This window comes from Clavelina lepadiformis, chromosome 6 (assembly GCF_947623445.1).
Source record: "Clavelina lepadiformis chromosome 6, kaClaLepa1.1, whole genome shotgun sequence".
NCBI classification, from domain to species: Eukaryota; Metazoa; Chordata; class Ascidiacea; order Aplousobranchia; family Clavelinidae; genus Clavelina; species Clavelina lepadiformis.
Window position 1 is genome coordinate 20,712,541 of NC_135245.1, and position 27,634 is coordinate 20,740,174.

Consider the following 27,634-nt stretch of genomic DNA (forward strand, 5'->3'; position numbering starts at 1 on the left):
CTCTACCAAATAAATTAAATACAATACCGGTTTCCAAAGTTTCAGGATTAGGACTTAATGACTGGTCGCATCAGGCAAAATGACTCCATTTAATTGAGGGGTTAAGGTTAGGAGTGAAATCGGTTTTAAAATTGAGGGTTAGCATCGTAGGAATTGGTGTCTGGACAAGTTCTGTATTGTGGAATTGTTCTCTACCAAACAAATTAAATACAAGACCAGTTTCCAAATTTTCAGGGTTAGGATTTAATGACCGGTCGCATCTGGCAAAATGACTCCATTTAATTGAAGGGTTAGGGTTAAGGGTGAAATGGCTTTTAAAATTGAGGGTTAGCATCGTAGGAAATGGTGTCTGGACAAGTTCTGTATGGTAGAAATGTTCTCTCCCAAATAAATTAAATACAATACCGGTTTCCAAAGTTTCAGGATTAGGACTTAATGACTGGTCGCATCAGGCAAAATGACTCCATTTAATTGAGGGGTTAGGGTTAGGGTTAGGAGTGAAATCGCTTTTAAAATTGAGTGTTAGCATCGTAGGAAATGGTGTCTGGACAAGTTCTGTATGGTGGAATTGTTCTCTACCAAATAAATTAAATACAATACCGGTTTCCAAATTTTCAGGGTTAGGATTTAATGACCGGTCGCATCTGGCAAAATGACTCCATTTAATTGAGGGGTTAGGGTTAGGAGTGAAATCGCTTTTAAAATTGAGGGTTAGCATCGTAGGAAATGGTGTCTGGACAAGTTCTGTATTGTGGAATTGTTCTCTACCAAACAAATTAAATACAATACCAGTTTCCAAATTTTCAGGGTTAGGATTTAATGACCGGTCGCATCTGGCAAAATGACTCCATTTAATTGAGGGGTTAGGGTTAGGGGAGAAATGGCTTTTAAAATTGAGGGTTAGCATCGTAGGAAATGGTGTCTGGACAAGTTCTGTATGATGGAATTGTTCTCTACCAAATAAATTAAATACAAAACCGGTTTTCAAATTTTCAGGGTTAGGACTTAATGACCGGTCGCATCTGGCAAAATGACTCCCTTTAATTGAGGGGATAGGGTTAGGAGTGAAATCGCTTTTAAAATTGAGGGTTAGCATCGTAGGAAATGGTGTCTGGACAAGTTCTGTATGTTGGAATTGTTCTCTACCAAATAAATTAAATACAATACCGGTTTCCAAATTTTCAGGGTTAGGACTTAATGACCGGTCACATCTGGCAAAATGACTCCATTTAATTGAGGGGTTAAGGTTAGGAGTGAAATCGCTTTTAAAATTGAGGGTTAGCATCGTAGGAATTGGTGTCTGGACAAGTTCTGTATGGTAGAATTGTTCTCTACCAAATAAATTAAATACAATACCGGTTTCCAAAGTTTCAGGGTTAGGACTTAATGACCGGTCACATCTGGCAAAATGACTCCATTTAATTGAGGGGTTAGGGTTAGGAGTGAAATTGCTTTTAAAATTGAGGGTTAGCATCGTAGGAAATGGTGTCTGGAAAATTTCTGTATGGTGGAATTGTTCTCTACCAAATAAATTAAATACAATACCGGTTTCTAATACTTCAGGGTTAGGAATTATTGACCAGCGGCATCTGGCAAAATGACTCCATTTAATTGAGGGGTTAGGGTTAGGAGTGAAATCGCTTTTAAAATTGAGGGTTAGCATCGTAGGAAATGGTGTCTGGACAAGTTCTGTATTGTGGAATTGTTCTCTACCAAATAAATTAAATACAATACCAGTTTCCAAAGTTTCAGGGTTAGGACTTAATGACCGGTCACATCTGGCAAAATGACTCCATTTAATTGAGGGGTTAGGGTTAGGAGTGAAATGGCTTTTAAAATTAAGGGTTAGCATCGTAGGAAATGGTGTCTGGACAAGTTCTGTATGGTGGAATTGTTCTCTACCAAATAAATTAAATACAATACCGGTTTTCAAATTTTCAGGGTAAGGACTTAATGACCGGTCGCATCTGGCAAAATGAATCCATTTAATTGAGTGGTTAGGGTTAGGAGTGAAATCGCTTTTAAAATTGAGGGTTAGCATCGTAGGAAATGGTGTCTGGACAAGTTCTGTATGGTGGAATTGTTCTCTACCAAATAAATTAAATACAATACCGGTTTCCAAAGTTTCAGGGTTAGGACTTAATGACTGGTCGCATCAGGCAAAATGACTCCATTTAATTGAGGGGTTAGGGTTAGGAGTGAAATCGCTTTTAAAATTGAGGGTTAGCATCGTAGGAAATGGTGTCTGGACAAGTTCTGTATGGTGGAATTGTTCTCTACCAAATAAATTAAATACAATACCGGTTTCCAAAGTTTCAGGGTTAGGACTTAATGACTGGTCGCATCAGGCAAAATGACTCCATTTAATTGAGGGGTTAGGGTTAGGAGTAAAATCGGTTTTAAAATTGAGGGTTAGCATCGTAGGAAATGGTGTCTGGACAAGTTCTGTATGGTGGAATTGTTCTCTACCAAATAAATTAAATACAATACCGGTTTCCAAAGTTTCAGGGTTAGGACTTAATGACCGGTCACATCTGGCAAAATGACTCCATTTAATTGAGTGGTTAGGGTTAGGAGTGAAATTGCTTTTGAAATTGAGGGTTAGCATCGTAGGAAATGGTGTCTGGACAAGTTCTGTATGGTAGAATTGTTCTCTACAAAATAGATTAAATACAATACCGGTTTCCAAAGTTTCAAGGTTAGGACTTAATGACCGGTCGCATCTGGCAAAAAGACTCCATTCAATTGAGGGGTTAGGGTTAGGAGTGAAATCGGTTTTAAAATTGAGAGTTAGCATCGTAGGAAATGGTGTCTGGACAAGTTCTGTATGGTGGAATTGTTCTCTACCAAATAAATTAAATACAATACCGGTTTTTAAATCTTCAGGGTTAGGACTTATTGATCAGCGGCATCTGGCAAAATGACTCCATTTCATAAAGGGGTTAGGGTGAAAGCGCGCATTAAAGTTGAGGTTTTGCATCGTAGGAAGAAGCGTATGGAAAAGTTGTTCATCGTGGGGCTGTTCTTTATGATCTAAAATAAATACAATACCAGTTTCTAAATTTGTAGGGATAAAACCTAATGTCCGGTCGCATCTGGCAAAATGATTCCAATTAAATGAGGGGCTAGAGTTAGGAGTGAAAGCGCCCTTAACATTGAGGGTTAGCATCGTAGGAAATGGTGTCTGGACAAGTTCTGTATGGTGGAATTGTTCTCTACCAAATAAATTAAATACAATACCGGTTTCCAAAGTTTCAGGATTAGGACTTAATGACTGGTCGCATCAGGCAAAATGACTCCATTTAATTGAGGGGTTAGGGTTAGGAGTGAAATCGGTTTTAAAATTGAGGGTTAGCATCGTAGGAATTGGTGTCTGGACAAGTTCTGTATTGTGGAATTGTTCTCTACCAAACAAATTAAATACAATACCAGTTTCCAAATTTTCAGGGTTAGGATTTAATGACCGGTCGCATCTGGCAAAATGACTCCATTTAATTGAGGGGTTAGGGTTAAGGGTGAAATGGCTTTTAAAATTGAGGGTTAGCATCGTAGGAAATGGTGTCTGGACAAGTTCTGTATGGTAGAATTGTTCTCTACCAAATAAATTAAATACAATACCGGTTTCCAAAGTTTCAGGATTAGGACTTAATGACTGGTCGCAATAGGCAAAATGACTCCATTTAATTGAGGGGTTAGGGTTAGGGTTAGGAGTGAAATCGCTTTTAAAATTGAGTGTTAGCATCGTAGGAAATGGTGTCTGGACAAGTTCTGTATGGTGGAATTGTTCTCTACCAAATAAATTAAATACAATACCGGTTTCCAAATTTTCAGGGTTAGGATTTAATGACCGGTCGCATCTGGCAAAATGACTCCATTTAATTGAGGGGTTAGGGTTAGGAGTGAAATCGGTTTTAAAATTGAGGGTTAGCATCGTAGGAAATGGTGTCTGGACAAGTTCTGTATTGTGGAATTGTTCTCTACCAAACAAATTAAATACAATACCAGTTTCCAAATTTTCAGGGTTAGGATTTAATGACCGGTCGCATCTGGCAAAATGACTCCATTTATTTGAGGGGTTAGGGTTAGGGGAGAAATGGCTTTTAAAATTGAGGGTTAGCATCGTAGGAAATGGTGTCTGGACAAGTTCTGTATGATGGAATTGTTCTCTACCAAATAAATTAAATACAATACCGGTTTTCAAATTTTCAGGGTTAGGACTTAATGACCGGTCGCATCTGGCAAAATGACTCCCTTTAATTGAGGGGATAGGGTTAGGAGTGAAATCGCTTTTAAAATTGAGGGTTAGCATCGTAGGAAATGGTGTCTGGACAAGTTCTGTATGTTGGAATTGTTCTCTACCAAATAAATTAAATACAATACCGGTTTCCAAATTTTCAGGGTTAGGACTTAATGACCGGTCACATCTGGCAAAATGACTCCATTTAATTGAGGGGTTAGGGTTAGGAGTGAAATCGCTTTTAAAATTGAGGGTTAGCATCGTAGGAATTGGTGTCTGGACAAGTTCTGTATGGTAGAATTGTTCTCTACCAAATAAATTAAATACAATACCGGTTTCCAAAGTTTCAGGGTTAGGACTTAATGACCGGTCACATCTGGCAAAATGACTCCATTTAATTGAGGGGTTAGGGTTAGGAGTGAAATTGCTTTTAAAATTGAGGGTTAGCATCGTAGGAAATGGTGTCTGGAAAATTTCTGTATGGTGGAATTGTTCTCTACCAAATAAATTAAATACAATACCGGTTTCTAATACTTCAGGGTTAGGAATTATTGACCAGCGGCATCTGGCAAAATGACTCCATTTAATTGAGGGGTTAGGGTTAGGAGTGAAATCGCTTTTAAAATTGAGGGTTAGCATCGTAGGAAATGGTGTCTGGACAAGTTCTGTATTGTGGAATTGTTCTCTACCAAATAAATTAAATACAATACCAGTTTCCAAAGTTTCAGGGTTAGGACTTAATGACCGGTCACATCTGGCAAAATGACTCCATTTAATTGAGGGGTTAGGGTTAGGAGTGAAATGGCTTTTAAAATTAAGGGTTAGCATCGTAGGAAATGGTGTCTGGACAAGTTCTGTATGGTGGAATTGTTCTCTACCAAATAAATTAAATACAATACCGGTTTTCAAATTTTCAGGGTAAGGACTTAATGACCGGTCGCATCTGGCAAAATGAATCCATTTAATTGAGTGGTTAGGGTTAGGAGTGAAATCGCTTTTAAAATTGAGGGTTAGCATCGTAGGAAATGGTGTCTGGACAAGTTCTGTATGGTGGAATTGTTCTCTACCAAATAAATTAAATACAATACCGGTTTCCAAAGTTTCAGGGTTAGGACTTAATGACTGGTCGCATCAGGCAAAATGACTCCATTTAATTGAGGGGTTAGGGTTAGGAGTGAAATCGCTTTTAAAATTGAGGGTTAGCATCGTAGGAAATGGTGTCTGGACAAGTTCTGTATGGTGGAATTGTTCTCTACCAAATAAATTAAATACAATACCGGTTTCCAAAGTTTCAGGGTTAGGACTTAATGACTGGTCGCATCAGGCAAAATGACTCCATTTAATTGAGGGGTTAGGGTTAGGAGTAAAATCGGTTTTAAAATTGAGGGTTAGCATCGTAGGAAATGGTGTCTGGACAAGTTCTGTATGGTGGAATTGTTCTCTACCAAATAAATTAAATACAATACCGGTTTCCAAAGTTTCAGGGTTAGGACTTAATGACCGGTCACATCTGGCAAAATGACTCCATTTAATTGAGTGGTTAGGGTTAGGAGTGAAATTGCTTTTGAAATTGAGGGTTAGCATCGTAGGAAATGGTGTCTGGACAAGTTCTGTATGGTAGAATTGTTCTCTACAAAATAGATTAAATACAATACCGGTTTCCAAAGTTTCAAGGTTAGGACTTAATGACCGGTCGCATCTGGCAAAAAGACTCCATTTAATTGAGGGGTTAGGGTTAGGAGTGAAATCGGTTTTAAAATTGAGGGTTAGCATCGTAGGAAATGGTGTCTGGACAAGTTCTGTATGGTGGAATTGTTCTCTACCAAATAAATTAAATACAATACCGGTTTCTAAATCTTCAGGGTTAGGACTTATTGATCAGCGGCATCTGGCAAAATGACTCCATTTCATAAAGGGGTTAGGGTGAAAGCGCGCATTAAAGTTGAGGTTTTGCATCGTAGGAAGAAGCGTATGGAAAAGTTGTTCATCGTGGGGCTGTTCTTTATGATCTAAAATAAATACAATACCAGTTTCTAAATTTGTAGGGTTAAAACCTAATGTCCGGTCGCATCTGGCAAAATGATTCCAATTAAATGAGGGGCTAGAGTTAGGAGTGAAAGCGCCCTTAACATTGAGGGTTAGCATCGTAGGAAATGGTGTCTGGACAAGTTCTGTATGGTGGAATTGTTCTCTATCAAATAAATTAAATACAATACCGGTTTCCAAATTTTCAGGATTAGGACTTAATGACAGGTCCCATCTGGCAAAATGACTCCATTTAATTGAGGGGTTAGGGTTAGGGGTGAAATTGCTTTTAAAATTGAGGGTTAGCATCGTAGGAATTGGTGTCTGGACAAGTTCTGTATTGTGGAATTGTTCTCTACCAAACAAATTAAATACAATACCAGTTTCCAAATTTTCAGGGTTAGGATTTAATGACCGGTCGCATCTGGCAAAATGACTCCATTTAATTGAGGGGTTAGGGTTAGGGGTAAAATTGCTTTTAAAATTGAGGGTTAGCATCGTAGGAAATGGTGTCTGGACAAGTTCTGTATGGTAGAATTGTTCTCTACCAAATAAATTAAATACAATACCGGTTTCCAAAGTTTCAGGATTAGGACTTAATGACTGGTCGCATCAGGCAAAATGACTCCATTTAATTGAGGGGTTAGGGTTAGGGTTAGGAGTGAAATTGGTTTTAAAATTGAGGGTTAGCATCGTAGGAAATGGTGTCTGGACAAGTTCTGTATGGTGGAATTGTTCTCTACCAAATAAATTAAATACAATACCGGTTTTCAAGTTTTCAGGGTTAGGAGTTAATGACCGGTCGCATCTGGCAAAATGACTCCATTTAATTGAGTGGTTAGGGTTAGGGGTGAAATCGCTTTTAAAATTGAGGGTTAGCATCGTAGGAAATGGTGTCTGGACAAGTTCTGTATGGTGGAATTGTTCTCTACCAAATAAATTAAATACAGTACCGGTTTCCAAATTTTCAGGGTTAGGACTTAATGACCGGTCGCATCTGGCAAAATGACTCCATTTAATTGAGGGGTTAGGGTTAGGGGTGAAATCGCTTTTAAAATTGAGGGTTAGCATCGTAGGAAATGGTGTCTGGACAAGTTCTGTATGGTAGAATTGTTCTCTACCAAATAAATTAAATACAATACCGGTTTCCAAATTTTCAGGATTAGGACCTAATGACAGGTCGCATCAGGCAAGATGACTCCATTTAATTGAGGGGTTAGGGTTAGGGGTGAAATCGGTTTTAAAATTGAGGGTTAGCATCGTAGGAAATGGTGTCTGGACAAGTTCTGTATGGTGGAATTGTTCTCTACCAAACAAATTAAATACAATACCAGTTTCCAAATTTTCAGGGTTAGGATTTAATGACCGGTCGCATCTGGCAAAATGACTCCATTTAATTGAGGGGTTAGGGTTAGGGGAGAAATGGCTTTTAAAATTGAGGGTTAGCATCGTAGGAAATGGTGTCTGGACAAGTTCTGTATGATAGAATTGTTCTCTACCAAATAAATTAAATACAATACCGGTTTCCAAATTTTCAGGGTTAGGACTTAATGACCGGTCACATCTGGCAAAATGACTCCATTTAATTGAGGGGTTAGGGTTAGGAGTGAAATCGCTTTTAAAATTGAGGGTTAGCATCGTAGGAATTGGTGTCTGGACAAGTTCTGTATGGTAGAATTGTTCTCTACCAAATAAATTAAATACAATACCGGTTTCCAAAGTTTCAGGGTTAGGACTTAATGACCGGTCGCATCTGGCAAAATGACTCCATTTAATTGAGGGGTTAGGGTTAGGGGTAAAATTGCTTTTAAAATTGAGGGTTAGCATCGTAGGAAATGGTGTCTGGACAAGTTCTGTATGGTAGAATTGTTCTCTACCAAATAAATTAAATACAATACCGGTTTCCAAAGTTTCAGGATTAGGACTTAATGACTGGTCGCATCAGGCAAAATGACTCCATTTAATTGAGGGGTTAGGGTTAGGGTTAGGAGTGAAATTGGTTTTAAAATTGAGGGTTAGCATCGTAGGAAATGGTGTCTGGACAAGTTCTGTATGGTGGAATTGTTCTCTACCAAATAAATTAAATACAATACCGGTTTTCAAGTTTTCAGGGTTAGGAGTTAATGACCGGTCGCATCTGGCAAAATGACTCCATTTAATTGAGTGGTTAGGGTTAGGGGTGAAATCGCTTTTAAAATTGAGGGTTAGCATCGTAGGAAATGGTGTCTGGACAAGTTCTGTATGGTGGAATTGTTCTCTACCAAATAAATTAAATACAGTACCGGTTTCCAAATTTTCAGGGTTAGGACTTAATGACCGGTCGCATCTGGCAAAATGACTCCATTTAATTGAGGGGTTAGGGTTAGGGGTGAAATCGCTTTTAAAATTGAGGGTTAGCATCGTAGGAAATGGTGTCTGGACAAGTTCTGTATGGTAGAATTGTTCTCTACCAAATAAATTAAATACAATACCGGTTTCCAAATTTTCAGGATTAGGACCTAATGACAGGTCGCATCTGGCAAGATGACTCCATTTAATTGAGGGGTTAGGGTTAGGGGTGAAATCGGTTTTAAAATTGAGGGTTAGCATCGTAGGAAATGGTGTCTGGACAAGTTCTGTATGGTGGAATTGTTCTCTACCAAACAAATTAAATACAATACCAGTTTCCAAATTTTCAGGGTTAGGATTTAATGACCGGTCGCATCTGGCAAAATGACTCCATTTAATTGAGGGGTTAGGGTTAGGGGAGAAATGGCTTTTAAAATTGAGGGTTAGCATCGTAGGAAATGGTGTCTGGACAAGTTCTGTATGATAGAATTGTTCTCTACCAAATAAATTAAATACAATACCGGTTTCCAAATTTTCAGGGTTAGGACTTAATGACCGGTCACATCTGGCAAAATGACTCCATTTAATTGAGGGGTTAGGGTTAGGAGTGAAATCGCTTTTAAAATTGAGGGTTAGCATCGTAGGAATTGGTGTCTGGACAAGTTCTGTATGGTAGAATTGTTCTCTACCAAATAAATTAAATACAATACCGGTTTCCAAAGTTTCAGGGTTAGGACTTAATGACCGGTCGCATCTGGCAAAATGACTCCATTTAATTGAGGGGTTAGGGTTAGGAGTGAAATTGCTTTTAAAATTGAGGGTTAGCATCGTAGGAAATGGTGTCTGGACAATTTCTGTATGGTGGAATTGTTCTCTACCAAATAAATTAAATACAATACCGGTTTCTAAATCTTCAGGGTTAGGACTTATTGACCAGCGGCATCTGGCAAAATGACTCCATTTAATTGAGGGGTTAGGGTTAGGAGTGAAATCGCTTTTAAAATTGGGGGTTAGCATCGTAGGAAATGGTGTCTGGACAAGTTCTGTATGGTGGAATTGTTCTCTACCAAATAAATTAAATACAATACCAGTTTCCAAAGTTTCAGGGTTAGGACTTAATGACCGGTCACATCTGGCAAAATGACTCCATTTAATTGAGGGGTTAGGGTTAGGAGTAAAATGGCTTTTAAAATTGAGCGTTAGCATCGTAGGAAATGGTGTCTGGACAAGTTCTGTATGGTGGAATTGTTCTCTACCAAATAAATTAAATACAATACCGGTTTCCAAATTTTCAGGGTTAGGACTTAATGACCGGTCGCATCTGGCAAAATGACTCCATTTAATTGAGGAGTTAGGGTTAGGGGTGAAATCGCTTTTAAAATTGAGGGTTAGCATCGTAGGAAATGGTGTCTGGACAAGTTCTGTATGGTAGAATTGTTCTCTACCAAATAAATTAAATACAATACCGGTTTCCAAAGTTTCAGGGTTAGGACTTAATGACTGGTCGCTACAGGCAAAATGACTCCGTTTAATTGAGGAGTTAGGGTTAGGAATGAAATCGGTTTTAAAATTGAGGGTTAGCATCGTAGGAAATGGTGTCTGGACAAGTTCTGTATGGTGGAATTGTTCTCTACCAAATAAATTAAATACAATACCGGTTTCCAAAGTTTCAGGGTTAGGACTTAATGACCGGTCACATCTGGCAAAATGACTCCATTTAATTGAGGGGTTAGGGTTAGGAGTGAAATTGCTTTTGAAATTGAGGGTTAGCATCGTAGGAAATGGTGTCTGGACAAGTTCTGTATGGTAGAATTGTTCTTTACAAAATAGATTAAATACAATACCGGTTTCCAAAGTTTCAAGGTTAGGACTTAATGACCGGTCGCATCTGGCAAAAAGACTCCATTCAATTGAGGGGTTAGGGTTAGGAGTGAAATCGGTTTTAAAATTGAGGGTTAGCATCGTAGGAAATGGTGTCTGGACAAGTTCTGTATGGTGGAATTGTTCTCTACCAAATAAATTAAATACAATACCGGTTTCTAAATCTTCAGGGTTAGGACTTATTGATCAGCGGCATCTGGCAAAATGACTCCATTTCATAAAGGGGTTAGGGTGAAAGCGCGCATTAAAGTTGAGGTTTTGCATCGTAGGAAGAAGCGTATGGAAAAGTTGTTCATCGTGGGGCTGTTCTTTATGATCTAAAATAAATACAATACCAGTTTCTAAATTTGTAGGGTTAAAACCTAATGTCCGGTCGCATCTGGCAAAATGCATCTAATTAAATGAGGGGCTAGAGTTAGGAGTAAAAGCGCCCTTAACATTGAGGGTTAGCATCGTAGGAAATGGTGTCTGGACAAGTTCTGTATGGTGGAATTGTTCTCTACCAAATAAATTAAATACAATACCGGTTTCCAAATTTTCAGGATTAGGACTTAATGACAGGTCCCATCTGGCAAAATGACTCTATTTAATTGAAGGGTTAGGGTTAGGGGTGAAATGGCTTTTAAAATTGAGGGTTAGCATCGTAGGAAATGGTGCCTGGACAAGTTCTGTATGGTAGAATTGTTCTCTACCAAATAAATTAAATACAATCCCGGTTTCCAAAGTTTCAGGGTTAGGACTTAATGACTGGTCGCATCAGGCAAAAAGACTCCATATAATTGAGGGGTTAGGGTTAGGAGTGAGATCGGTTTTAAAATTGAGGGTTAGCATCGTAGGAAATGGTGTCTGGACAAGTTCTGTATGGTGGAATTGTTCTCTACCAAACAAATTAAATACAATACCAGTTTCCAAATTTTCAGGGTTAGGATTTAATGACCGGTCGCATCTGGCAAAATGACTCCATTTAATTGAGGGGTTAGGGTTAGGGGAGAAATGGCTTTTAAAATTGAGGGTTAGCATCGTAGGAAATGGTGTCTGGACAAGTTCTGTATGATAGAATTGTTCTCTACCAAATAAATTAAATACAATACCGGTTTCCAAATTTTCAGGGTTAGGACTTAATGACCGGTCACATCTGGCAAAATGACTCCATTTAATTGAGGGGTTAGGGTTAGGAGTGAAATCGCTTTTAAAATTGAGGGTTAGCATCGTAGGAATTGGTGTCTGGACAAGTTCTGTATGGTAGAATTGTTCTCTACCAAATAAATTAAATACAATACCGGTTTCCAAAGTTTCAGGGTTAGGACTTAATGACCGGTCGCATCTGGCAAAATGACTCCATTTAATTGAGGGGTTAGGGTTAGGAGTGAAATTGCTTTTAAAATTGAGGGTTAGCATCGTAGGAAATGGTGTCTGGACAATTTCTGTATGGTGGAATTGTTCTCTACCAAATAAATTAAATACAATACCGGTTTCTAAATCTTCAGGGTTAGGACTTATTGACCAGCGGCATCTGGCAAAATGACTCCATTTAATTGAGGGGTTAGGGTTAGGAGTGAAATCGCTTTTAAAATTGGGGGTTAGCATCGTAGGAAATGGTGTCTGGACAAGTTCTGTATGGTGGAATTGTTCTCTACCAAATAAATTAAATACAATACCAGTTTCCAAAGTTTCAGGGTTAGGACTTAATGACCGGTCACATCTGGCAAAATGACTCCATTTAATTGAGGGGTTAGGGTTAGGAGTAAAATGGCTTTTAAAATTGAGCGTTAGCATCGTAGGAAATGGTGTCTGGACAAGTTCTGTATGGTGGAATTGTTCTCTACCAAATAAATTAAATACAATACCGGTTTCCAAATTTTCAGGGTTAGGACTTAATGACCGGTCGCATCTGGCAAAATGACTCCATTTAATTGAGGAGTTAGGGTTAGGGGTGAAATCGCTTTTAAAATTGAGGGTTAGCATCGTAGGAAATGGTGTCTGGACAAGTTCTGTATGGTAGAATTGTTCTCTACCAAATAAATTAAATACAATACCGGTTTCCAAAGTTTCAGGGTTAGGACTTAATGACTGGTCGCTACAGGCAAAATGACCCCGTTTAATTGAGGAGTTAGGGTTAGGAATGAAATCGGTTTTAAAATTGAGGGTTAGCATCGTAGGAAATGGTGTCTGGACAAGTTCTGTATGGTGGAATTGTTCTCTACCAAATAAATTAAATACAATACCGGTTTCCAAAGTTTCAGGGTTAGGACTTAATGACCGGTCACATCTGGCAAAATGACTCCATTTAATTGAGGGGTTAGGGTTAGGAGTGAAATTGCTTTTGAAATTGAGGGTTAGCATCGTAGGAAATGGTGTCTGGACAAGTTCTGTATGGTAGAATTGTTCTTTACAAAATAGATTAAATACAATACCGGTTTCCAAAGTTTCAAGGTTAGGACTTAATGACCGGTCGCATCTGGCAAAAAGACTCCATTCAATTGAGGGGTTAGGGTTAGGAGTGAAATCGGTTTTAAAATTGAGGGTTAGCATCGTAGGAAATGGTGTCTGGACAAGTTCTGTATGGTGGAATTGTTCTCTACCAAATAAATTAAATACAATACCGGTTTCTAAATCTTCAGGGTTAGGACTTATTGATCAGCGGCATCTGGCAAAATGACTCCATTTCATAAAGGGGTTAGGGTGAAAGCGCGCATTAAAGTTGAGGTTTTGCATCGTAGGAAGAAGCGTATGGAAAAGTTGTTCATCGTGGGGCTGTTCTTTATGATCTAAAATAAATACAATACCAGTTTCTAAATTTGTAGGGTTAAAACCTAATGTCCGGTCGCATCTGGCAAAATGCATCTAATTAAATGAGGGGCTAGAGTTAGGAGTAAAAGCGCCCTTAACATTGAGGGTTAGCATCGTAGGAAATGGTGTCTGGACAAGTTCTGTATGGTGGAATTGTTCTCTACCAAATAAATTAAATACAATACCGGTTTCCAAATTTTCAGGATTAGGACTTAATGACAGGTCCCATCTGGCAAAATGACTCTATTTAATTGAAGGGTTAGGGTTAGGGGTGAAATGGCTTTTAAAATTGAGGGTTAGCATCGTAGGAAATGGTGCCTGGACAAGTTCTGTATGGTAGAATTGTTCTCTACCAAATAAATTAAATACAATCCCGGTTTCCAAAGTTTCAGGGTTAGGACTTAATGACTGGTCGCATCAGGCAAAAAGACTCCATATAATTGAGGGGTTAGGGTTAGGAGTGAGATCGGTTTTAAAATTGAGGGTTAGCATCGTAGGAAATGGTGTCTGGACAAGTTCTGTATGGTGGAATTGTTCTCTACCAAATAAATTAAATACAATACCGGTTTCTAAATCTTCAGGGTTAGGACTTATTGATCAGCGGCATCTGGCAAAATGACTCCATTTCATAAAGGGGTTAGGGTGAAAGCGCGCATTAAAGTTGAGGTTTTGCATCGTAGGAAGAAGCGTATGGAAAAGTTGTTCATCGTGGGGCTGTTCTTTATGATCTAAAATAAATACAATACCAGTTTCTAAATTTGTAGGGTTAAAACCTAATGTCCGGTCGCATCTGGCAAAATGCATCTAATTAAATGAGGGGCTAGAGTTAGGAGTAAAAGCGCCCTTAACATTGAGGGTTAGCATCGTAGGAAATGGTGTCTGGACAAGTTCTGTATGGTGGAATTGTTCTCTACCAAATAAATTAAATACAATACCGGTTTCCAAATTTTCAGGATTAGGACTTAATGACAGGTCCCATCTGGCAAAATGACTCTATTTAATTGAAGGGTTAGGGTTAGGGGTGAAATGGCTTTTAAAATTGAGGGTTAGCATCGTAGGAAATGGTGCCTGGACAAGTTCTGTATGGTAGAATTGTTCTCTACCAAATAAATTAAATACAATACCGGTTTCCAAAGTTTCAGGGTTAGGACTTAATGACTGGTCGCATCAGGCAAAATGACTCCATTTAATTGAGGGGTTAGGGTTAGGATTAGGAGTGAAATTGGTTTTAAAATTGTGGGTTAGCATCGTAGGAAATGGTGTCTGGACAAGTTCTGTATGGTGGAATTGTTCTCTACCAAATAAATTAAATACAATACCGGTTTTCAAATTTTCAGGGTTAGGACTTAATGACCGGTCGCATCTGGCAAAATGACTCCATTTAATTGAGGGGTTAGGGTTAGGGGTGAAATCGCTTTTAAAATTGAGGGTTAGCATCGTAGGAAATGGTGTCTGGACAAGTTCTGTATGGTAGAATTGTTCTCTACCAAATAAATTAAATACAATCCCGGTTTCCAAAGTTTCAGGGTTAGGACTTAATGACTGGTCGCATCAGGCAAAAAGACTCCATATAATTGAGGGGTTAGGGTTAGGAGTGAGATCGGTTTTAAAATTGAGGGTTAGCATCGTAGGAAATGGTGTCTGGACAAGTTCTGTATGGTGGAATTGTTCTCTACCAAATAAATTAAATACAATACCGGTTTCCAAATTTTCAGGGTTAGGACCTAATGACAGGTCGCATCTGGCAAAATGACTCCATTTAATTGAGAGGTTAGGGTTAGGGGTGAAATCGCTTTTAAAATTGAGGGTTAGCATCGTAGGAAATGGTGTCTGGACAAGTTCTGTATGGTAGAATTGTTCTCTACAAAATAGATTAAATACAATACCGGTTTCCAAAGTTTCAAGGTTAGGACTTAATGACCGGTCGCATCTGGCAAAAAGACTCCATTCAATTGAGGGGTTAGGGTTAGGAGTGAAATCGGTTTTAAAATTGAGAGTTAGCATCGTAGGAAATGGTGTCTGGACAAGTTCTGTATGGTGGAATTGTTCTCTACCAAATAAATTAAATACAATACCGGTTTTTAAATCTTCAGGGTTAGGACTTATTGATCAGCGGCATCTGGCAAAATGACTCCATTTCATAAAGGGGTTAGGGTGAAAGCGCGCATTAAAGTTGAGGTTTTGCATCGTAGGAAGAAGCGTATGGAAAAGTTGTTCATCGTGGGGCTGTTCTTTATGATCTAAAATAAATACAATACCAGTTTCTAAATTTGTAGGGATAAAACCTAATGTCCGGTCGCATCTGGCAAAATGATTCCAATTAAATGAGGGGCTAGAGTTAGGAGTGAAAGCGCCCTTAACATTGAGGGTTAGCATCGTAGGAAATGGTGTCTGGACAAGTTCTGTATGGTGGAATTGTTCTCTACCAAATAAATTAAATACAATACCGGTTTCCAAAGTTTCAGGATTAGGACTTAATGACTGGTCGCATCAGGCAAAATGACTCCATTTAATTGAGGGGTTAGGGTTAGGAGTGAAATCGGTTTTAAAATTGAGGGTTAGCATCGTAGGAATTGGTGTCTGGACAAGTTCTGTATTGTGGAATTGTTCTCTACCAAACAAATTAAATACAATACCAGTTTCCAAATTTTCAGGGTTAGGATTTAATGACCGGTCGCATCTGGCAAAATGACTCCATTTAATTGAGGGGTTAGGGTTAAGGGTGAAATGGCTTTTAAAATTGAGGGTTAGCATCGTAGGAAATGGTGTCTGGACAAGTTCTGTATGGTAGAATTGTTCTCTACCAAATAAATTAAATACAATACCGGTTTCCAAAGTTTCAGGATTAGGACTTAATGACTGGTCGCATCAGGCAAAATGACTCCATTTAATTGAGGGGTTAGGGTTAGGGTTAGGAGTGAAATCGCTTTTAAAATTGAGTGTTAGCATCGTAGGAAATGGTGTCTGGACAAGTTCTGTATGGTGGAATTGTTCTCTACCAAATAAATTAAATACAATACCGGTTTCCAAAGTTTCAGGGTTAGGACTTAATGACTGGTCGCATCAGGCAAAATGACTCCATTTAATTGAGGGGTTAGGGTTAGGATTAGGAGTGAAATTGGTTTTAAAATTGTGGGTTAGCATCGTAGGAAATGGTGTCTGGACAAGTTCTGTATGGTGGAATTGTTCTCTACCAAATAAATTAAATACAATACCGGTTTTCAAATTTTCAGGGTTAGGACTTAATGACCGGTCGCATCTGGCAAAATGACTCCATTTAATTGAGGGGTTAGGGTTAGGGGTGAAATCGCTTTTAAAATTGAGGGTTAGCATCGTAGGAAATGGTGTCTGGACAAGTTCTGTATGGTAGAATTGTTCTCTACCAAATAAATTAAATACAATCCCGGTTTCCAAAGTTTCAGGGTTAGGACTTAATGACTGGTCGCATCAGGCAAAAAGACTCCATATAATTGAGGGGTTAGGGTTAGGAGTGAGATCGGTTTTAAAATTGAGGGTTAGCATCGTAGGAAATGGTGTCTGGACAAGTTCTGTATGGTGGAATTGTTCTCTACCAAATAAATTAAATACAATACCGGTTTCCAAATTTTCAGGGTTAGGACCTAATGACAGGTCGCATCTGGCAAAATGACTCCATTTAATTGAGAGGTTAGGGTTAGGGGTGAAATCGCTTTTAAAATTGAGGGTTAGCATCGTAGGAAATGGTGTCTGGACAAGTTCTGTATGGTAGAATTGTTCTCTACAAAATAGATTAAATACAATACCGGTTTCCAAAGTTTCAAGGTTAGGACTTAATGACCGGTCGCATCTGGCAAAAAGACTCCATTCAATTGAGGGGTTAGGGTTAGGAGTGAAATCGGTTTTAAAATTGAGAGTTAGCATCGTAGGAAATGGTGTCTGGACAAGTTCTGTATGGTGGAATTGTTCTCTACCAAATAAATTAAATACAATACCGGTTTTTAAATCTTCAGGGTTAGGACTTATTGATCAGCGGCATCTGGCAAAATGACTCCATTTCATAAAGGGGTTAGGGTGAAAGCGCGCATTAAAGTTGAGGTTTTGCATCGTAGGAAGAAGCGTATGGAAAAGTTGTTCATCGTGGGGCTGTTCTTTATGATCTAAAATAAATACAATACCAGTTTCTAAATTTGTAGGGATAAAACCTAATGTCCGGTCGCATCTGGCAAAATGATTCCAATTAAATGAGGGGCTAGAGTTAGGAGTGAAAGCGCCCTTAACATTGAGGGTTAGCATCGTAGGAAATGGTGTCTGGACAAGTTCTGTATGGTGGAATTGTTCTCTACCAAATAAATTAAATACAATACCGGTTTCCAAAGTTTCAGGATTAGGACTTAATGACTGGTCGCATCAGGCAAAATGACTCCATTTAATTGAGGGGTTAGGGTTAGGAGTGAAATCGGTTTTAAAATTGAGGGTTAGCATCGTAGGAATTGGTGTCTGGACAAGTTCTGTATTGTGGAATTGTTCTCTACCAAACAAATTAAATACAATACCAGTTTCCAAATTTTCAGGGTTAGGATTTAATGACCGGTCGCATCTGGCAAAATGACTCCATTTAATTGAGGGGTTAGGGTTAAGGGTGAAATGGCTTTTAAAATTGAGGGTTAGCATCGTAGGAAATGGTGTCTGGACAAGTTCTGTATGGTAGAATTGTTCTCTACCAAATAAATTAAATACAATACCGGTTTCCAAAGTTTCAGGATTAGGACTTAATGACTGGTCGCATCAGGCAAAATGACTCCATTTAATTGAGGGGTTAGGGTTAGGAGTGAAATCGCTTTTAAAATTGAGTGTTAGCATCGTAGGAAATGGTGTCTGGACAAGTTCTGTATGGTGGAATTGTTCTCTACCAAATAAATTAAATACAATACCGGTTTCCAAATTTTCAGGGTTAGGATTTAATGACCGGTCGCATCTGGCAAAATGACTCTATTTAATTGAGGGGTTAGGGTTAGGAGTGAAATCGCTTTTAAAATTGAGGGTTAGCATCGTAGGAAATGGTGTCTGGACAAGTTCTGTATTGTGGAATTGTTCTCTACCAAACAAATTAAATACAATACCAGTTTCCAAATTTTCAGGGTTAGGATTTAATGACCGGTCGCATCTGGCAAAATGACTCCATTTAATTGAGGGGTTAGGGTTAGGGGAGAAATGGCTTTTAAAATTGAGGGTTAGCATCGTAGGAAATGGTGTCTGGACAAGTTCTGTATGATGGAATTGTTCTCTACCAAATAAATTAAATACAATACCGGTTTTCAAATTTTCAGGGTTAGGACTTAATGACCGGTCGCATCTGGCAAAATGACTCCCTTTAATTGAGTGGATAGGGTTAGGAGTGAAATCGCTTTTAAAATTGAGGGTTAGCATCGTAGGAAATGGTGTCTGGACAAGTTCTGTATGTTGGAATTGTTCTCTACCAAATAAATTAAATACAATACCGGTTTCCAAATTTTCAGGGTTAGGACTTAATGACCGGTCACATCTGGCAAAATGACTCCATTTAATTGAGGGGTTAGGGTTAGGAGTGAAATCGCTTTTAAAATTGAGGGTTAGCATCGTAGGAATTGGTGTCTGGACAAGTTCTGTATGGTAGAATTGTTCTCTACCAAATAAATTAAATACAATACCGGTTTCCAAAGTTTCAGGGTTAGGACTTAATGACCGGTCACATCTGGCAAAATGACTCCATTTAATTGAGGGGTTAGGGTTAGGAGTGAAATTGCTTTTAAAATTGAGGGTTAGCATCGTAGGAAATGGTGTCTGGAAAATTTCTGTATGGTGGAATTGTTCTCTACCAAATAAATTAAATACAATACCGGTTTCTAATACTTCAGGGTTAGGAATTATTGACCAGCGGCATCTGGCAAAATGACTCCATTTAATTGAGGGGTTAGGGTTAGGAGTGAAATCGCTTTTAAAATTGAGGGTTAGCATCGTAGGAAATGGTGTCTGGACAAGTTCTGTATTGTGGAATTGTTCTCTACCAAATAAATTAAATACAATACCAGTTTCCAAAGTTTCAGGGTTAGGACTTAATGACCGGTCACATTTGGCAAAATGACTCCATTTAATTGAGGGGTTAGGGTTAGGAGTGAAATGGCTTTTAAAATTAAGGGTTAGCATCGTAGGAAATGGTGTCTGGACAAGTTCTGTATGGTGGAATTGTTCTCTACCAAATAAATTAAATACAATACCGGTTTTCAAATTTTCAGGGTAAGGACTTAATGACCGGTCGCATCTGGCAAAATGAATCCATTTAATTGAGTGGTTAGGGTTAGGAGTGAAATCGCTTTTAAAATTGAGGGTTAGCATCGTAGGAAATGGTGTCTGGACAAGTTCTGTATGGTGGAATTGTTCTCTACCAAATAAATTAAATACAATACCGGTTTCCAAAGTTTCAGGATTAGGACTTAATGACTGGTCGCATCAGGCAAAATGACTCCATTTAATTGAGGGGTTAGGGTTAGGAGTGAAATCGCTTTTAAAATTGAGGGTTAGCATCGTAGGAAATGGTGTCTGGACAAGTTCTGTATGGTGGAATTGTTCTCTACCAAATAAATTAAATACAATACCGGTTTCCAAAGTTTCAGGGTTAGGACTTAATGACTGGTCGCATCAGGCAAAATGACTCCATTTAATTGAGGGGTTAGGGTTAGGAGTGAAATCGGTTTTAAAATTGAGGGTTAGCATCGTAGGAAATGGTGTCTGGACAAGTTCTGTATGGTGGAATTGTTCTCTACCAAATAAATTAAATACAATACCGGTTTCCAAAGTTTCAGGGTTAGGACTTAATGACCGGTCACATCTGGCAAAATGACTCCATTTAATTGAGTGGTTAAGGTTAGGGGTGAAATTGCTTTTGAAATTGAGGGTTAGCATCGTAGGAAATGGTGTCTGGACAATTTCTGTATGGTGGAATTGTTCTCTACCAAATAAATTAAATACAATACCGGTTTCTAAATCTTCAGGGTTAGGACTTATTGACCAGCAGCATCTGGCAAAATGACTCCATTTAATTGAGGGGTTAGGGTTAGGAGTGAAATCGCTTTTAAAATTGAGGGTTAGCATCGTAGGAAATGGTGTCTGGACAAGTTCTGTATGGTAGAATTGTTCTCTACAAAATAAATTAAATACAATACCGGTTTCCAAAGTTTCAAGGTTAGGACTTAATGACCGGTCGCATCTGGCAAAAAGACTCCATTTAATTGAGGGGTTAGGGTTAGGAGTGAAATCGGTTTTAAAATTGAGGGTTAGCATCGTAGGAAATGGTGTCTGGACAAGTTCTGTATGGTGGAATTGTTCTCTACCAAATAAATTAAATACAATACCGGTTTCTAAATCTTCAGGGTTAGGACTTATTGATCAGCGGCATCTGGCAAAATGACTCCATTTCATAAAGGGGTTAGGGTGAAAGCGCGCATTAAAGTTGAGGTTTTGCATCGTAGGAAGAAGCGTATGGAAAAGTTGTTCATCGTGGGGCTGTTCTTTATGATCTAAAATAAATACAATACCAGTTTCTAAATTTGTAGGGTTAAAACCTAATGTCCGGTCGCATCTGGCAAAATGATTCCAATTAAATGAGGGGCTAGAGTTAGGAGTGAAAGCGCCCTTAACATTGAGGGTTAGCATCGTAGGAAATGGTGTCTGGACAAGTTCTGTATGGTGGAATTGTTCTCTACCAAATAAATTAAATACAATACCGGTTTCCAAAGTTTCAGGATTAGGACTTAATGACTGGTCGCATCAGGCAAAATGACTCCATTTAATTGAGGGGTTAGGGTTAGGAGTGAAATCGGTTTTAAAATTGAGGGTTAGCATCGTAGGAATTGGTGTCTGGACAAGTTCTGTATGGTAGAATTGTTCTCTACCAAATAAATTAAATACAATACCGGTTTCCAAAGTTTCAGGATTAGGACTTAATGACTGGTCGCATCAGGCAAAATGACTCCATTTAATTGAGGGGTTAGGGTTAGGGTTAGGAGTGAAATTGGTTTTAAAATTGAGGGTTAGCATCGTAGGAAATGGTGTCTGGACAAGTTCTGTATGGTGGAATTGTTCTCTACCAAATAAATTAAATACAATACCGGTTTTCAAGTTTTCAGGGTTAGGAGTTAATGACCGGTCGCATCTGGCAAAATGACTCCATTTAATTGAGTGGTTAGGGTTAGGGGTGAAATCGCTTTTAAAATTGAAGGTTAGCATCGTAGGAAATGGTGTCTGGACAAGTTCTGTATGGTGGAATTGTTCTCTACCAAATAAATTAAATACAGTACCGGTTTCCAAATTTTCAGGGTTAGGACTTAATGACCGGTCGCATCTGGCAAAATGACTCCATTTAATTGAGGGGTTAGGGTTAGGGGTGAAATCGCTTTTAAAATTGAGGGTTAGCATCGTAGGAAATGGTGTCTGGACAAGTTCTGTATGGTAGAATTGTTCTCTACCAAATAAATTAAATACAATACCGGTTTCCAAATTTTCAGGATTAGGACCTAATGACAGGTCGCATCTGGCAAGATGACTCCATTTAATTGAGGGGTTAGGGTTAGGGGTGAAATCGGTTTTAAAATTGAGGGTTAGCATCGTAGGAAATGGTGTCTGGACAAGTTCTGTATGGTGGAATTGTTCTCTACCAAATAAATTAAATACAATACCGGTTTCTAAATCTTCAGGGTTAGGACTTATTGATCAGCGGCATCTGGCAAAATGATTCCATTTCATAAAGGGGTTAGGGTGAAAGCGCGCATTAAAGTTGAGGTTTTGCATTGTAGGAAGAAGCGTATGGAAAAGTTGTTCATCGTGGGGCTGTTCTTTATGATCTAAAATAAATACAATACCAGTTTCTAAATTTGTAGGGTTAAAACCTAATGTCCGGTCGCATCTGGCAAAATGATTCCAATTAAATGAGGGGCTAGAGTGAGGAGTGAAAGCGCCCTTAACATTGAGGGTTAGCATCGTAGGAAATGGTGTCTGGACAAGTTCTGTATGGTAGAATTGTTCTCTACCAAATAAATTAAATACAATACCGGTTTCCAAATTTTCAGGGTTAGGACTTAATGACTGGTCGCATCAGGCAAAATGACTCCATTTAATTGAGGGGTTAGGGTTAGGAGTGAAATCGCTTTTAAAATTGATGGTTAGCATCGTAGGAAATGGTGTCTGGACAAGTTCTGTATGGTGGAATTGTTCTCTACCAAATAAATTAAATACAATACCGGTTTCCAAATTTTCAGGATTAAGACTTAATGACAGGTCCCATCTGGCAAAATGACTCCATTTAATTGAGGGGTTAGGGTTAGGGGTGAAATCGCTTTTAAAATTGTGGGTTAGCATCGTAGGAAATGGTGTCTGGACAAGTTCTGTATGGTAGAATTGTTCTCTACCAAATAAATTAAATACAATACCGGTTTCCAAAGTTTCAGGGTTAGGATTTAATGACCGGTCGCATCTGGCAAAATGACTCCATTTAATTGAGGGGTTAGGGTTAGGAGTGAAATCGCTTTTAAAATTGAGGGTTAGCATCGTAGGAAATGGTGTCTGGACAAGTTCTGTATTGTGGAATTGTTCTCTACCAAACAAATTAAATACAATACCAGTTTCCAAATTTTCAGGGTTAGGATTTAATGACCGGTCGCATCTGGCAAAATGACTCCATTTAATTGAGGGGTTAGGGTTAGGGGAGAAATGGCTTTTAAAATTGAGGGTTAGCATCGTAGGAAATGGTGTCTGGACAAGTTCTGTATGATAGAATTGTTCTCTACCAAATAAATTAAATACAATACCGGTTTCCAAATTTTCAGGGTTAGGACTTAATGACCGGTCACATCTGGCAAAATGACTCCATTTAATTGAGGGGTTAGGGTTAGGAGTGAAATCGCTTTTAAAATTGAGGGTTAGCATCGTAGGAATTGGTGTCTGGACAAGTTCTGTATGGTAGAATTGTTCTCTACCAAATAAATTAAATACAATACCGGTTTCCAAAGTTTCAGGGTTAGGACTTAATGACCGGTCGCATCTGGCAAAATGACTCCATTTAATTGAGGGGTTAGGGTTAGGAGTGAAATTGCTTTTAAAATTGAGGGTTAGCATCGTAGGAAATGGTGTCTGGACAATTTCTGTATGGTGGAATTGTTCTCTACCAAATAAATTAAATACAATACCGGTTTCTAAATCTTCAGGGTTAGGACTTATTGACCAGCGGCATCTGGCAAAATGACTCCATTTAATTGAGGGGTTAGGGTTAGGAGTGAAATCGCTTTTAAAATTGGGGGTTAGCATCGTAGGAAATGGTGTCTGGACAAGTTCTGTATGGTGGAATTGTTCTCTACCAAATAAATTAAATACAATACCAGTTTCCAAAGTTTCAGGGTTAGGACTTAATGACCGGTCACATCTGGCAAAATGACTCCATTTAATTGAGGGGTTAGGGTTAGGAGTAAAATGGCTTTTAAAATTGAGCGTTAGCATCGTAGGAAATGGTGTCTGGACAAGTTCTGTATGGTGGAATTGTTCTCTACCAAATAAATTAAATACAATACCGGTTTCCAAATTTTCAGGGTTAGGACTTAATGACCGGTCGCATCTGGCAAAATGACTCCATTTAATTGAGGAGTTAGGGTTAGGGGTGAAATCGCTTTTAAAATTGAGGGTTAGCATCGTAGGAAATGGTGTCTGGACAAGTTCTGTATGGTAGAATTGTTCTCTACCAAATAAATTAAATACAATACCGGTTTCCAAAGTTTCAGGGTTAGGACTTAATGACTGGTCGCATCAGGCAAAATGACTCCATTTAATTGAGGGGTTAGGGTTAGGAATGAAATCGGTTTTAAAATTGAGGGTTAGCATCGTAGGAAATGGTGTCTGGACAAGTTCTGTATGGTGGAATTGTTCTCTACCAAATAAATTAAATACAATACCGGTTTCCAAAGTTTCAGGGTTAGGACTTAATGACCGGTCACATCTGGCAAAATGACTCCATTTAATTGAGGGGTTAGGGTTAGGGGTGAAATTGCTTTTGAAATTGAGGGTTAGCATCGTAGGAAATGGTGTCTGGACAATTTCTGTATGGTGGAATTGTTCTCTACCAAATAAATTAAATACAATACCGGTTTCTAAATCTTCAGGGTTAGGACTTATTGACCAGCAGCATCTGGCAAAATGACTCCATTTAATTGAGGGGTTAGGGTTAGGAGTGAAATCGCTTTTAAAATTGAGGGTTAGCATCGTAGGAAATGGTGTCTGGACAAGTTCTGTATGGTAGAATTGTTCTTTACAAAATAGATTAAATACAATACCGGTTTCCAAAGTTTCAAGGTTAGGACTTAATGACCGGTCGCATCTGGCAAAAAGACTCCATTCAATTGAGGGGTTAGGGTTAGGAGTGAAATCGGTTTTAAAATTGAGGGTTAGCATCGTAGGAAATGGTGTCTGGACAAGTTCTGTATGGTGGAATTGTTCTCTACCAAATAAATTAAATACAATACCGGTTTCTAAATCTTCAGGGTTAGGACTTATTGATCAGCGGCATCTGGCAAAATGACTCCATTTCATAAAGGGGTTAGGGTGAAAGCGCGCATTAAAGTTGAGGTTTTGCATCGTAGGAAGAAGCGTATGGAAAAGTTGTTCATCGTGGTGCTGTTCTTTATGATCTAAAATAAATACAATACCAGTTTCTAAATTTGTAGGGTTAAAACCTAATGTCCGGTCGCATCTGGCAAAATGCATCTAATTAAATGAGGGGCTAGAGTTAGGAGTAAAAGCGCCCTTAACATTGAGTGTTAGCATCGTAGGAAATGGTGTCTGGACAAGTTCTGTATGGTGGAATTGTTCTCTACCAAATAAATTAAATACAATACCGGTTTCCAAATTTTCAGGATTAGGACTTAATGACAGGTCCCATCTGGCAAAATGATTTTATTTAATTGAAGGGTTAGGGTTAGGGGTGAAATGGCTTTTAAAATTGAGGGTTAGCATCGTAGGAAATGGTGCCTGGACAAGTTCTGTATGGTAGAATTGTTCTCTACCAAATAAATTAAATACAATACCGGTTTCCAAAGTTTCAGGGTTAGGACTTAATGACTGGTCGCATCAGGCAAAATGACTCCATTTAATTGAGGGGTTAGGGTTAGGATTAGGAGTGAAATTGGTTTTAAAATTGTGGGTTAGCATCGTAGGAAATGGTGTCTGGACAAGTTCTGTATGGTGGAATTGTTCTCTACCAAATAAATTAAATACAATACCGGTTTTCAAATTTTCAGGGTTAGGACTTAATGACTGGTCGCATCAGGCAAAAAGACTCCATATAATTGAGGGGTTAGGGTTAGGAGTGAGATCGGTTTTAAAATTGAGGGTTAGCATCGTAGGAAATGGTGTCTGGACAAGTTCTGTATGGTGGAATTGTTCTCTACCAAATAAATTAAATACAATACCGGTTTTCAAATTTTCAGGGTTAGGACTTAATGACTGGTCGCATCAGGCAAAATGACTCCATTTAATTGAGGGGTTAGGGTTAGGGTTAGGGTTAGGGTTAGGGTTAGGGTTAGGGTTAGGGTTAGGGTTAGGGTTAGGGTTAGGGTTAGGGTTAGGGTTAGGGTTAGGGTTAGGGTTAGGGTTAGGGTTAGGGTTAGGGTTAGGGTTAGGGTTAGGGTTAGGGTTAGGGTTAGGGTTAGGGTTAGGGTTAGGGTTAGGGTTAGGGTTAGGGTTAGGGGTTAGGGTTAGGGTTAGGGTTAGGGTTAGGGTTAGGGTTAGGGTTAGGGTTAGGGTTAGGGTTAGGGTTAGGGTTAGGGTTAGGGTTAGGGTTAGGGTTAGGGTTAGGGTTAGGGTTAGGGTTAGGGTTAGGGTTAGGGTTAGGGTTAGGGTTAGGGTTAGGGTTAGGGTTAGGGTTAGGGTTAGGGCTATAGTCTATGACAATTGGCTACGGTAACAATTTGTCATTTACGTAGCCATTTGTCAATTGCCCAGCCAATTTTTTACCCTTGGGTAGCCAATTGATAATTAGTCTGACAAATGGTTACTTGTATCTGACAATTGGCTACGAAATTCGTAGCAATTTGTTAGAGACCATACCTTTTGACAAATTGTTACCCGTGCGCATTGTCAAATACATTTGACGATGTGTAACTTCGTAGCCATTTGTTAGTTAAGCCAATTTTTGTCAGTGACAAATAACAAATTGCTACCTATTTGTCAAATGGCTACCGTAAACCACCAGGGATGGCGCGGTGGAGCAGAAAATTTGTTAATCTTTGTTGAAAGGCTGTAGTGACCGTAGTAACATTTTAAAAGGCACTAAAACGGCTTTACATCAACCAAAAAGTCATTCATTAACATGGTGCGCTATGATTTCATCGAAATGTCGGTAAATAAGAAAACATTGTCGAATTAAACTTCCACTTTGCAATAAAATTTGAAAATGTTATATCATTAGCCTAAAACCTGGCACAAAAGACTTTTTGGTTGGTCGATGCAAAGTTTTTGCCTTCCTAACATAAAATCTTTGAAATGAATTATTTCAAATTTTTTCTGACTCTCCCCCTTTCTGTGAGAATTGGACCATGAACGTAGACATTTGTCAAATAGATCTAAGTTAATCATTTATTGACCGCATCTTTAGAGGAGCTTCGCTATAAATTTACAGTAAACAAGAAAAAGCAAGTTTGAACAAAATTTAGTTCAACTAAACCATAGTATGGGTTAATTATCACTATCAAATCTTTCAGTTAAGATGAATAAAAAAACATTCCCTGTACGTTTAAAATTGTTTTTTAGTGTTAATCAAACACAGGTAGACAAAAATCATAAAGATATTTTTAGTGAAACACCGAGGATAGTGCAGAAAAATCGATTAACAAAGATGGGATAAACAAGGAAAAGACGCGAGACACGATACAGAGCGGGACGTTTCTTGCAGGAAATCAGCCGAAACATTTTATTTGATAAACTTTAACGTAAACAATTTATTGCAGTTTATGTTGGCGTTGCTTTAATTTCGATAACCCACAAGTTTTACATAAAGCGGACCTTGAGATGACAAACGAAAAGTTAATTTTTAAAAGTGAATATTTCGGTTCTTCCGTTGCTGCAATGAAATTTTCTTACCATAAAATTTAAACCAATTTCAAAGCTGGACCTACTACAAACAGGAAACGAAAATTTCAAAGAATTAACTTAAATTTCGTGACGTCACACGTAACCATTTGTCAAACGGCGGGTTTTCGAGGAACTTAAATGGTCGCAATCCCAAAGATTATATTTCAATCATTTTGTAAATCTGTTGCACGAGAGAATTAAAAATTGGCATGTAATTGAGGCTGTTTCTTCCTTCCACTCCCCTACAAG